The sequence below is a fragment of the Helianthus annuus genome, chromosome 16 (assembly GCF_002127325.2).
Source record: "Helianthus annuus cultivar XRQ/B chromosome 16, HanXRQr2.0-SUNRISE, whole genome shotgun sequence".
Taxonomy (NCBI): Eukaryota; Viridiplantae; Streptophyta; class Magnoliopsida; order Asterales; family Asteraceae; genus Helianthus; species Helianthus annuus.
The window spans coordinates 88,081,497-88,093,399 of NC_035448.2; positions in this window are offsets into that span (position 1 = coordinate 88,081,497).

The following is an 11,903-nucleotide window of genomic DNA, read 5'->3' on the forward strand; positions in this document are numbered from 1 at the left end:
ATGCTTCGGGCGTGTGTTATCGACTTCGGCAACAGCTGGGAAAAACACCTCCCTTTAGTGGAGTTTTCTTACAATAACAGTTACCACACCAGCATACAAGCCGCTCCATTCGAGGCATTGTACGGGCGTAAATGCCGGTCACCTCTCTGTTGGGCAGAGGTGGGGGATAGTCAGATTACAGGACCAGAAATGGTAGTTGATGCTACTGAACGAATAGCACAAATACGACAACGCATGGCGGCAGCTCGTGATCGCCAGAAAAGCTACGCGGATAAGCATAGGAAGCCATTGGAATTTCAGGTCGGGGACCGGGTTTTACTCAAAGTTTCACCCTGGAAGGGTGTGGTTCGATTTGGTAAACGAGGCAAGCTCAATCCACGGTATGTTGGACCGTTCGAGATCATAGAAAGAATAGGCAAAGTAGCCTACAGACGAAACCTACCAGCTGAACTCGGTGCAGTTCACAACGTATTCCATGTGTCGAATCTGAAGAAGTGTCTGTCAGATGAGACTCTCATAGTTCCTTTTAAGGAACTCACTATCGACGAGCGGTTGCAGTTCATCGAGGAACCAGTTGAAATCACGGACCAGGATGTTAAGGTCCTCAAGCACAAGAGAATCCCTCTTGTCCGAGTTCGTTGGAACTCCAAACGTGGCCCAGAGTACACCTGGGAACACGAAGACCAGATGACAGAAAAGTACCCCCAGTTATCGGAACCAATGCAACCACTACTGAGACTGAAGCTACTACTGCGGAATTTCGGGACGAAATTCCAAATCAACGGGGGGGTGATGTGACACCCCAGGAAAACCAGTAAACGATACAACTTACCTAGCTTCCTCAGTAACCGCATGCTAAATTTCGGGACGAAATTTCTTTCAAGTTGGGGATAATGTGACAACTCGAATTTCCAAGATTCCTATTTCGCATTTATTGCACGTTCATTGTTTGTGTAGTTAATTATTTGCACAATTAGTTGCTATGGAATTGTATATGCTTTGATACAATGAAGTGTATTGTGTGATTGTGCATGGTTATGTGTTAATTGTGATAAATTTGTTAAATGCATAAACTTGGTGGTGAAACTGTGAAACTGTTTGAGATGGTGTACTATTGTAAAATATAATAATTAAGGGTGTGTAGAGTTATTAGTGAAACTTATATGATACTTAACCCTAATCCTTCACTAAACCTCACACAAAAAAAAAAAAAAAACCAAAGCACGTACTGTTATTCTCTAATCCCCTGGCAATCATCATCACCATCATCATTGGCACAAGACATTCAGCACTTTTGATTCCACATTTTCTCTAGAATCAATACAAGGTAAATTGTTAATGATTGATTGTTGTTTTTATTCTTGATTGTGTGTTTCATGAAAACCCTAGTTCTTCATATGCTATTCTTTGTTTAGTTGTGTGACACCTGTGTCACTTCAACCATCAAACAAATGCCAAACCAAGGAAATATTGTATTTCATACTTGGGATTTGTATAAATATGTGTATGCTTTGCACATATCAATTCTTGTTCAATTTCATACTCTACAACGCTTTCTGGAGAATTATACGCAAACTGGTGCATAAACGTACTCAGTTTAATGCGACAAATACTCCGGGAGACCATCATACACTTAACTTACCTTAAATAACCTTTACATAACTTAGAAATAAGTTTTGAAGGCTTTGGTATGGCAAAAACAAGTTAATTCGCTTACAGGGACTAAACTTGACAAACTGCGAAAGTATGCCAATTTGAACTGTAACGAACATTCCGGAACATGTCCATAAGTTAAACATACCATATATATCCTTTACATAGCTTAGAAATAGGCTTTGAGGGGTTTGGTATGCTAAAACAAACTTTTGGATCATTCAGGGACTAAAAGTGTCAAAAAGTGCATAAGTTTGCACTTTCGCGCATAACTCACGTTCTGAATACATCCGGACATCCAAAAATTTATGTAAGCATCCTTATATTATGCCTTAGTGTTTGGCATGAGAAAAATCCATTCGTCGCGTCATTTGGATCATCTTTCGCGCTTATGCGCATTCCGTCGTAATTAAGCGAACATCGCGATTGTACGGCCAAACGAACCGACATCCGGAATATTTTCTAGCATATTTCAAGTCCCCTACACTTTAACTTCATCTTAGAGCCTTGAAATGAGGTTAACGGGGCTTAAACGTGCCAAAAATGGGCCAAAATACGTGTTTCTAAAGTGCAGGGACCAAAATTGAAAATTCTGGTCTGGGAACCTTAGGCGGGGCGCGTAAGGATTTGCCAAATCCTTAGGCGGGCCGCGTGAACATGTCTGACAGAAAGATTTTGCATTTAATGCAGAATCTGGCCTTTCGTTCGATCAAGGGGCGATGCCTTTTCACCCAATGAAGAGCCAAGGGTCAAGTTCACTGAACTTATCCACTGGACACATGTACGCACGAGATCAAGGCACGATATTCGATAAAACGATCCTAACGGTTCCACTTTTCCTATAAATACCCCCCCCTTTTGTGTAAAAATCACAAAATCAGATCTTAAAGCTCTAAGTTGAAACCATTGTTTCATACCTGAGCTATTTGGTCTTGATTAGCACTCGGGGACCTTCCGTAAGTCTTCTTTCGCTCTTTTATTCGCTTTTCGAGTCCGAAAGTCAACGTTTTGTTGACTTTCTGCATTGACCAGCTTATGGTCGATGCGAAGTTCATGGAACTTCATAACGTGAGCGTGATCACGATGGTTATAGTCCGTAGTGACTATACCTACTGATCACCACGTTAACTAGGCCCAGTGACGAGTCGTAGTTTCGGCCAAAATGCGCATTCTTGCGTATTTTGTAACCAAACTACTCGTGGGCATCAAAGCCGTTTGTTTTGATGCCAAACCTGTTTCTAAACTTAGTTAAGCATGTTCTAACATGCTTAGCTCGTCACTTTTAGTTTAGTGCTTATATAGGGTCGTAAGGTAAGCGATTTAAACCATCGCTTATACTTTCGAACCCGACCCATTTGGTCGGTCATTAGGACCCGACCAAACACATTAGGTGACCATAGCTATAACCTTCCGAGGTTATACCGTGTGGTCGCAATGTTAGGCGTCCCGAACGCGTTCTACGCGAACGACGCGTTAGGGTAGCATAAGCTACCTAAACGGGTCGTGATGGACCGTAAGCACTTAGATTAGGTTTCATTTTAGTATGTAGGCTTTGCTAAGCCATATCACACGAGTCTCCATACTCGTTTGGTTTACGAACCCGCGTACTGTCCGATCCTTCCGATTTGGTCCGGTATATTAACATAGCTACCTATTAGGTGCCGTTTGATATCCCGTGATCTTTAGCATTATCTGGTTGTTATACAAGGAACTCAAAGCAATCTCAGGTGAGTACATAGTTCCCCTCTTTTACTGTTTTCTGAACTGTTTTGGGGTGAAGCATGTGTACCTATCTGTTATTTTCATGATTTCAAAGTATAATTGATTATACATGATAGTATTTATCTTTTGACAAACTAAATGACTATCTATGGTTTAAACACTGATTTCTCAAAGATTACAAAAGTAATTGTTGGAATAGTACTTATTTTGTTCACCAGACCGATTGGTAGTATGATATAGCGCTATAGGACTAGACACCCCATTCCTGTTGTCATGGAATGTCTGAAACCAATTTGTTTCTCCATCCAAATAGGGATTTCCTTTGTGGTATCCTTATAGTCTCAAAGGTGTAGTTTGATGCACCAGGTCTGAATGAATTCTTAAATCGCACCTTTAAAGTATATTTTGATATACTCCCAAAAAGTATAGTTTGATATACTCTCATGTGTGGTATTGTACAGAACCAACATATATTTTGTAATCATCCAAAGCATATTTTGATGTGTTATTTACAAACCAAGACATAGCTTAATATGTTATTTATCACAACCAAAACATATTCTGATATGTTACTTACAAAACTAAAACATAGTTTAATGTGTTATCTATAAATCCAAGGTATACTTGTAATATACTACTGAAAACTATTATTTTGAACAACTAAAGTATATTTAATATACTATCTATCAAACGATTTGGTTTTGGTTAGTGTTTAGATAACGGAACGAGTGTAATGTGATGAAAACATGGTAGATACGCCGCTGGTACTTCTTATATATAAGTGTTTTCATTGCATTACATATCGTGGCGTTATTTAGTACACTTGGGATAACAATATTGGAACTGAAATATATTTTAATATATTACTCATTCAACTTTCTTAAAACCAAGGTATATTTTATATATACCATAAACGTTTTATTAAAACATTGTTTTTCAAACAACTTAACTTATGCAAACTCATTTTACATGGTTATTCAGTTAACCATACATTATTCTCTTATTTATACATATCATCTGATCCTATCGTTTTTCAAATGATTTACAAGACAAAGCAAATTTACAAAGTTCATGACTAAACATTTTCTCAAACATAAGTCATGAACTCCGTTTTCACAAAACCTATGTATCTCACAGGCATTTTTATGCTGACGTACCTATTTTTACACATGTTTCAGGTGCTGTCTTGAGATGATTGTTGATGCATGCTACATTTAGGATGGACTCGTGCCTTAGCAACTTTAAAACTTGGAAAATCATAGTTGTACTTATGTGATTGTAATAGAACAACGAGTTCATTTAATCAATAAAACAATATTTAAATTTCCATGTGTTATGAAACAATGATTCTGTTACAACACTCCCCGACGTTTCCGCCACGTTTTGTTGTACCACGTGGTCGGGGTGTGACAGAAAAGTTGGTATCAGAGCTCATGGTTATAGGGAATTAGGTTATTAGTAATGCTTTGACCTAGTCTATAACCTTCCTAGGACCCTAACGCGAGTTTACTTGCGTTTAGTCATAAAACAACACCGTCACCTATCCTTAGGCGACGACCGCAACAAGAACATAAATTTCAAAACCACTTTGAAAACTAATCATCTGTTCTAGGATGATTGATTACTAGGTTTTGAACCCTCTGTTATAAGGTTTTGAACCCCTTTGAATTTTCAAAACTCTCGTCAAAGTTGGTCTAAATATTGTGAACACATGCAAACTGGAAGGGTGGGTGCCTGTACCCTGAGTTTTCTGTCTAAGGCTAGAGTGTTCGTACAAATCCACATAATCGGACCAGTCACTCTTACCTGGGAACTCTTGGGGTGAGTGTCCACTTATAGGCAAGCATGTCTTCGCGATACATTATTTTTGACCTATTTGCTTTGATTAATCACCAGGTCGTTTGTTGCTTTGTAGTAACAGACAGACGGCCACTATCCTTGCTTTCATCAGATTTGTTTCATCTCATTCTTTTCGTCTAATTCTCTCACTCGTTTCCTCTCATGTTCCCTCTTTTAGAATGCCTCCTCGACGCGACAATCAGATGGCGAATGCCGAACTGGCGGAAATCATCGCGCAACAAATGGCTGCTGCCTTCCCAATTCTTTATGCTCAAATAACTCAAGCCATCAACAACAACAATGCTCCATGCAATTTCAAGATTTTTAACTCAGCTAAACCGCTCAAATTCAATGGTTCTGAGGGAGCAACTGGTCTTCTTCAATGGTTCGAGAGCATTGAGAATACTTTCCGTCACGTTCAGTGTCCTGAAAATCGCAAGGTCGAGTTTTCTTCAAGTGTGTTTCAGAAAAGGGCTCTTACATGGTGGAATGGGGTTATGAGAGACCGCGGTGCAGAGGTTGCATTAGCACAGACTTGGGCCGAGCTTAGGGCTCTTATGATGAAGGAGTTCTGTCCTCGTCATGAGCTTAGGGCTCTAGAAAGGGAATTTGATGATTTAAAGCAAGACAGTGGGGAACATCGAGCCTATACTGATCGCTATGAGGAATTGAGCTTGTTATGCCCTACTATGGTTACGCCTCTGGATAAGGCGATTGAGAAATACATTGATGGGCTTCCTGACGTAGTTCAGGACATCGTTACTGGCAGCAACCCTACTACTGTCAGACAAGCCATTGAATTGGCTGCCACTCTGACTGAATCCCAAATCAGGAAGCACAAGCTGTTTCGGAAGGGCGACTTAAGACCATCTGACAAGACTGCTCATGTGGAAACAAAGGAAGAAAGTGCTGAGGTGCCCAAGAAGAAAAAGCGCAAAGCCTCTCAAAGCTACGCTGTAACTGCTCAAGACAAACAAGTTGCACCAAACCAGCCAACACAACCTCGTAAAAGACAAAACTATGTTGGTACTGCACCGTTGTGCAACAAATGCAACCGTCAACATCTAGAGCAAGAGCAGTGTCACAAATGTACCCACTGTGGGCGGTTGGGACATTTGATCAATGTTTGTCGTTATGCAAATCAAGCTGCTGCAAACCCTGCTGCTGTTCAAGCACGGTTCCCTCCAGGGTCATGTTATAACTGTGGTGACCTTACCCACTACAGGAACAATTGCCCAAGGCTTGTTAACATACCTCCAGCGCGTGGACGAGTGTTCAACATCAATGAGGCAAACATGAACAATGATGCAGCAGTGAACAATTAGTGTTTTGTATTACCTTAGTTGCTATCTTTTGACACTTCAAGACAATTCCGTTGTTACATAAATAAAGATTTGTTGTTTTTATTTCTGCAAAATTTATGCGTTTGTGTGAATGCTTGATGCAACTTTATGATGTCAACCCAAAGACAAACTACTCGTATGGTTCTGTCATATTATGATCACTTGTGATCTCCCCAAGAACCTTAAACTCTCGTTTCTTTTAAGAAACAAAGTCAAACACTTATTGAGAATCCCTCTATCTTTATAGATAGATCTTCATAAATCGTTAAAGTGCCAAATGAAATCCATAGGTTGGATTCCTAGTGTGCCTTAATATCCATACCTAAGGATAACAAAATAAAGAATCAAGTTGACTAAATTTGTGCTTATGTATTTTCTTACATGTTTTGTGGATGTATGTGATCCATCCAAATCCTTATAGAATCTTTCATATCTTCATACGAGAGATTCATAATGGGATATCCAAAGATACTATCTTAAACCCTTAATGGATTTCAACAGTGTAGTTAAGTCCCTCGGGTTATAAAGTATTATTGTATAATTGGACCTCTTGAAAGGTCTGCTTAAACAGATTGATTTTGAAAATCTGATTAGAAATATCATGTGATGATATAAAAATGATCCCTTAAGCGGTCTATTTAAAGAGATCATACGACGGTCTAGTTAAGAAGATCATGTGTTGATCTAGTTAAAAAGATCGTTCGTTGATCGAATTAAAAGGATCCTTTGGTGGTCTAGTCAAATCGCTTCATATTTATTCAAGTAATCTTTCCTACGGATTATGAAATGGACTGTGCGGACTGTGCAAGGAATTACGTAATTATGGAGGCCTACATAATTATGGAATTCAGTGCACAGGAACCACAGGAAGTTTCATCATGTGTTAAGACCTAGTGACAAGAATAATGATACGGGAGAAGTCTCGGACCTCGACCAATGTCATTTATTCTCACACTCCCCCAATTCTGACCTCAATCACACACCAAGTTTTCCTATGATAAGCCTTCATGAGAAACGTTCGTCAATCAGTAGTTCAAATTTCATGTTTTACTAATTCAAGGAATTCACTTTGAGGGTTAACAAATTCGCTAAGATTCCTAACATGGCCCAGGGTTTTACCTAAGGGTTCAATGGATCTATTATAAGGCGAAACCTTCACAGCTGTCCTCACGAGTTTCCTCTAGAATTAAATTTCGGGACGAAATTTCCTAAAGTAGGGGAGACTGTGACACCTGTGTCACTTCAACCATCAAACAAATGCCAAACCAAGGAAATATTGTATTTCATACTTGGGATTTGTATAAATATGTGTATGCTTTGCACATATCAATTCTTGTTCAATTTCATACTCAACAACGCTTTCTGGAGAATTATACGCAAACTGGTGCATAAACGTACTCAGTTTAATGCGACAAATACTCCGGGAGACCATCATACACTTAACTTACCTTAAATAACCTTTACATAACTTAGAAATAGGCTTTGAGGGGTTTGGTATGCTAAAACAAACTTTTGGATCATTCAGGGACTAAAAGTGTCAAAAAGTGCATAAGTTTGCACTTTCGCGCATAACTCACGTTCTGAATACATCCGGACATCCAAAAATTTATGTAAGCATCCTTATATTATGCCTTAGTGTTTGGCATGAGAAAAATCCATTCGTCGCGTCATTTGGATCATCTTTCGCGCTTATGCGCATTCCGTCGTAATTAAGCGAACATCGCGATCGTACGGCCAAACGAACCGACATCCGGAATATTTTCTAGCATATTTCAAGTCCCCTACACTTTAACTTCATCTTAGAGCCTTGAAATGAGGTTAACGGGGCTTAAACGTGCCAAAAATGGGCCAAAATACGTGTTTCTAAAGTGCAGGGACCAAAATTGAAAATTCTGGTCTGGGAACCTTAGGCGGGGCGCGTAAGGATTTGCCAAATCCTTAGGCGGGCCGCGTGAACATGTCTGACAGAAAGATTTTGCATTTAATGCAGAATCTGGCCTTTCGTTCGATCAAGGGGCGATGCCTTTTCACCCAATGAAGAGCCAAGGGTCAAGTTCACTGAACTTATCCACTGGACACATGTACGCACGAGATCAAGGCACGATATTCGATAAAACGATCCTAACGGTTCCACTTTTCCTATAAATACCCCCCCCTTTTGTGTAAAAATCACAAAATCAGATCTTAAAGCTCTAAGTTGAAACCATTGTTTCATACCTGAGCTATTTGGTCTTGATTAGCACTCGGGGACCTTCCGTAAGTCTTCTTTCGCTCTTTTATTCGCTTTTCGAGTCCGAAAGTCAACGTTTTGTTGACTTTCTGCATTGACCAGCTTATGGTCGATGCGAAGTTCATGGAACTTCATAACGTGAGCGTGATCACGATGGTTATAGTCCGTAGTGACTATACCTACTGATCACCACGTTAACTAGGCCCAGTGACGAGTCGTAGTTTCGGCCAAAATGCGCATTCTTGCGTATTTTGTAACCAAACTACTCGTGGGCATCAAAGCCGTTTGTTTTGATGCCAAACCTGTTTCTAAACTTAGTTAAGCATGTTCTAACATGCTTAGCTCGTCACTTTTAGTTTAGTGCTTATATAGGGTCGTAAGGTAAGCGATTTAAACCATCGCTTATACTTTCGAACCCGACCCATTTGGTCGGTCATTAGGACCCGACCAAACACATTAGGTGACCATAGCTATAACCTTCCGAGGTTATACCGTGTGGTCGCAATGTTAGGCGTCCTGAACGCGTTCTACGCGAACGACGCGTTAGGGTAGCATAAGCTACCTAAACGGGTCGTGATGGACCGTAAGCACTTAGATTAGGTTTCATTTTAGTATGTAGGCTTTGCTAAGCCATATCACACGAGTCTCCATACTCGTTTGGTTTACGAACCCGCGTACTGTCCGATCCTTCCGATTTGGTCCGGTATATTAACATAGCTACCTATTAGGTGCCGTTTGATATCCCGTGATCTTTAGCATTATCTGGTTGTTATACAAGGAACTCAAAGCAATCTCAGGTGAGTACATAGTTCCCCTCTTTTACTGTTTTCTGAACTGTTTTGGGGTGAAGCATGTGTACCTATCTGTTATTTTCATGATTTCAAAGTATAATTGATTATACATGATAGTATTTATCTTTTGACAAACTAAATGACTATCTATGGTTTAAACACTGATTTCTCAAAGATTACAAAAGTAATTGTTGGAATAGTACTTATTTTGTTCACCAGACCGATTGGTAGTATGATATAGCGCTATAGGACTAGACACCCCATTCCTGTTGTCATGGAATGTCTGAAACCAATTTGTTTCTCCATCCAAATAGGGATTTCCTTTGTGGTATCCTTATAGTCTCAAAGGTGTAGTTTGATGCACCAGGTCTGAATGAATTCTTAAATCGCACCTTTAAAGTATATTTTGATATACTCCCAAAAAGTATAGTTTGATATACTCTCATGTGTGGTATTGTACAGAACCAACATATATTTTGTAATCATCCAAAGCATATTTTGATGTGTTATTTACAAACCAAGACATAGCTTAATATGTTATTTATCACAACCAAAACATATTCTGATATGTTACTTACAAAACTAAAACATAGTTTAATGTGTTATCTATAAATCCAAGGTATACTTGTAATATACTACTGAAAACTATTATTTTGAACAACTAAAGTATATTTAATATACTATCTATCAAACGATTTGGTTTTGGTTAGTGTTTAGATAACGGAACGAGTGTAATGTGATGAAAACATGGTAGATACGCCGCTGGTACTTCTTATATATAAGTGTTTTCATTGCATTACATATCGTGGCGTTATTTAGTACACTTGGGATAACAATATTGGAACTGAAATATATTTTAATATATTACTCATTCAACTTTCTTAAAACCAAGGTATATTTTATATATACCATAAACGTTTTATTAAAACATTGTTTTTCAAACAACTTAACTTATGCAAACTCATTTTACATGGTTATTCAGTTAACCATACATTATTCTCTTATTTATACATATCATCTGATCCTATCGTTTTTCAAATGATTTACAAGACAAAGCAAATTTACAAAGTTCATGACTAAACATTTTCTCAAACATAAGTCATGAACTCCGTTTTCACAAAACCTATGTATCTCACAGGCATTTTTATGCTGACGTACCTATTTTTACACATGTTTCAGGTGCTGTCTTGAGATGATTGTTGATGCATGCTACATTTAGGATGGACTCGTGCCTTAGCAACTTTAAAACTTGGAAAATCATAGTTGTACTTATGTGATTGTAATAGAACAACGAGTTCATTTAATCAATAAAACAATATTTAAATTTCCATGTGTTATGAAACAATGATTCTGTTACAACACTCCCCGACGTTTCCGCCACGTTTTGTTGTACCACGTGGTCGGGGTGTGACAGAAAAGTTGGTATCAGAGCTCATGGTTATAGGGAATTAGGTTATTAGTAATGCTTTGACCTAGTCTATAACCTTCCTAGGACCCTAACGCGAGTTTACTTGCGTTTAGTCATAAAACAACACCGTCACCTATCCTTAGGCGACGACCGCAACAAGAACATAAATTTCAAAACCACTTTGAAAACTAATCATCTGTTCTAGGATGATTGATTACTAGGTTTTGAACCCTCTGTTATAAGGTTTTGAACCCCTTTGAATTTTCAAAACTCTCGTCAAAGTTGGTCTAAATATTGTGAACACATGCAAACTGGAAGGGTGGGTGCCTGTACCCTGAGTTTTCTGTCTAAGGCTAGAGTGTTCGTACAAATCCACATAATCGGACCAGTCACTCTTACCTGGGAACTCTTGGGGTGAGTGTCCACTTATAGGCAAGCATGTCTTCGCGATACATTATTTTTGACCTATTTGCTTTGATTAATCACCAGGTCGTTTGTTGCTTTGTAGTAACAGACAGACGGCCACTATCCTTGATTGGCATTCTAGCAATGATTCTTTTGATTGGAATTCACGCATGTTTGCTTTGTCTGAGTTTTAAACTAAACACTTTATGGTCCGACTTTTGAAATAATATTAAGGTCCGAAGTTTGTAAAGACAATAAAAGTCTGAGTTTTGTGTAATGCAAGAGGATCCGAGATTTATAAGATGATAAGGGTCCGAGTTCTTTGCTTGTTATGTTGTCCGAGTTTTGTTGAATCAAACCCTATCCGACCTTTGTGACATAATGTATCAAGTCCGAGTTTTGTGTTAAGCACATAGAGTCCGAGTTTTAATATGCTGATAAGGGGAGTCCGAGTTTTTACAATGTTGTTAAGTGTCCGAGCCTTGTTAAGGGCACTCTTGTCCGACTTTTTG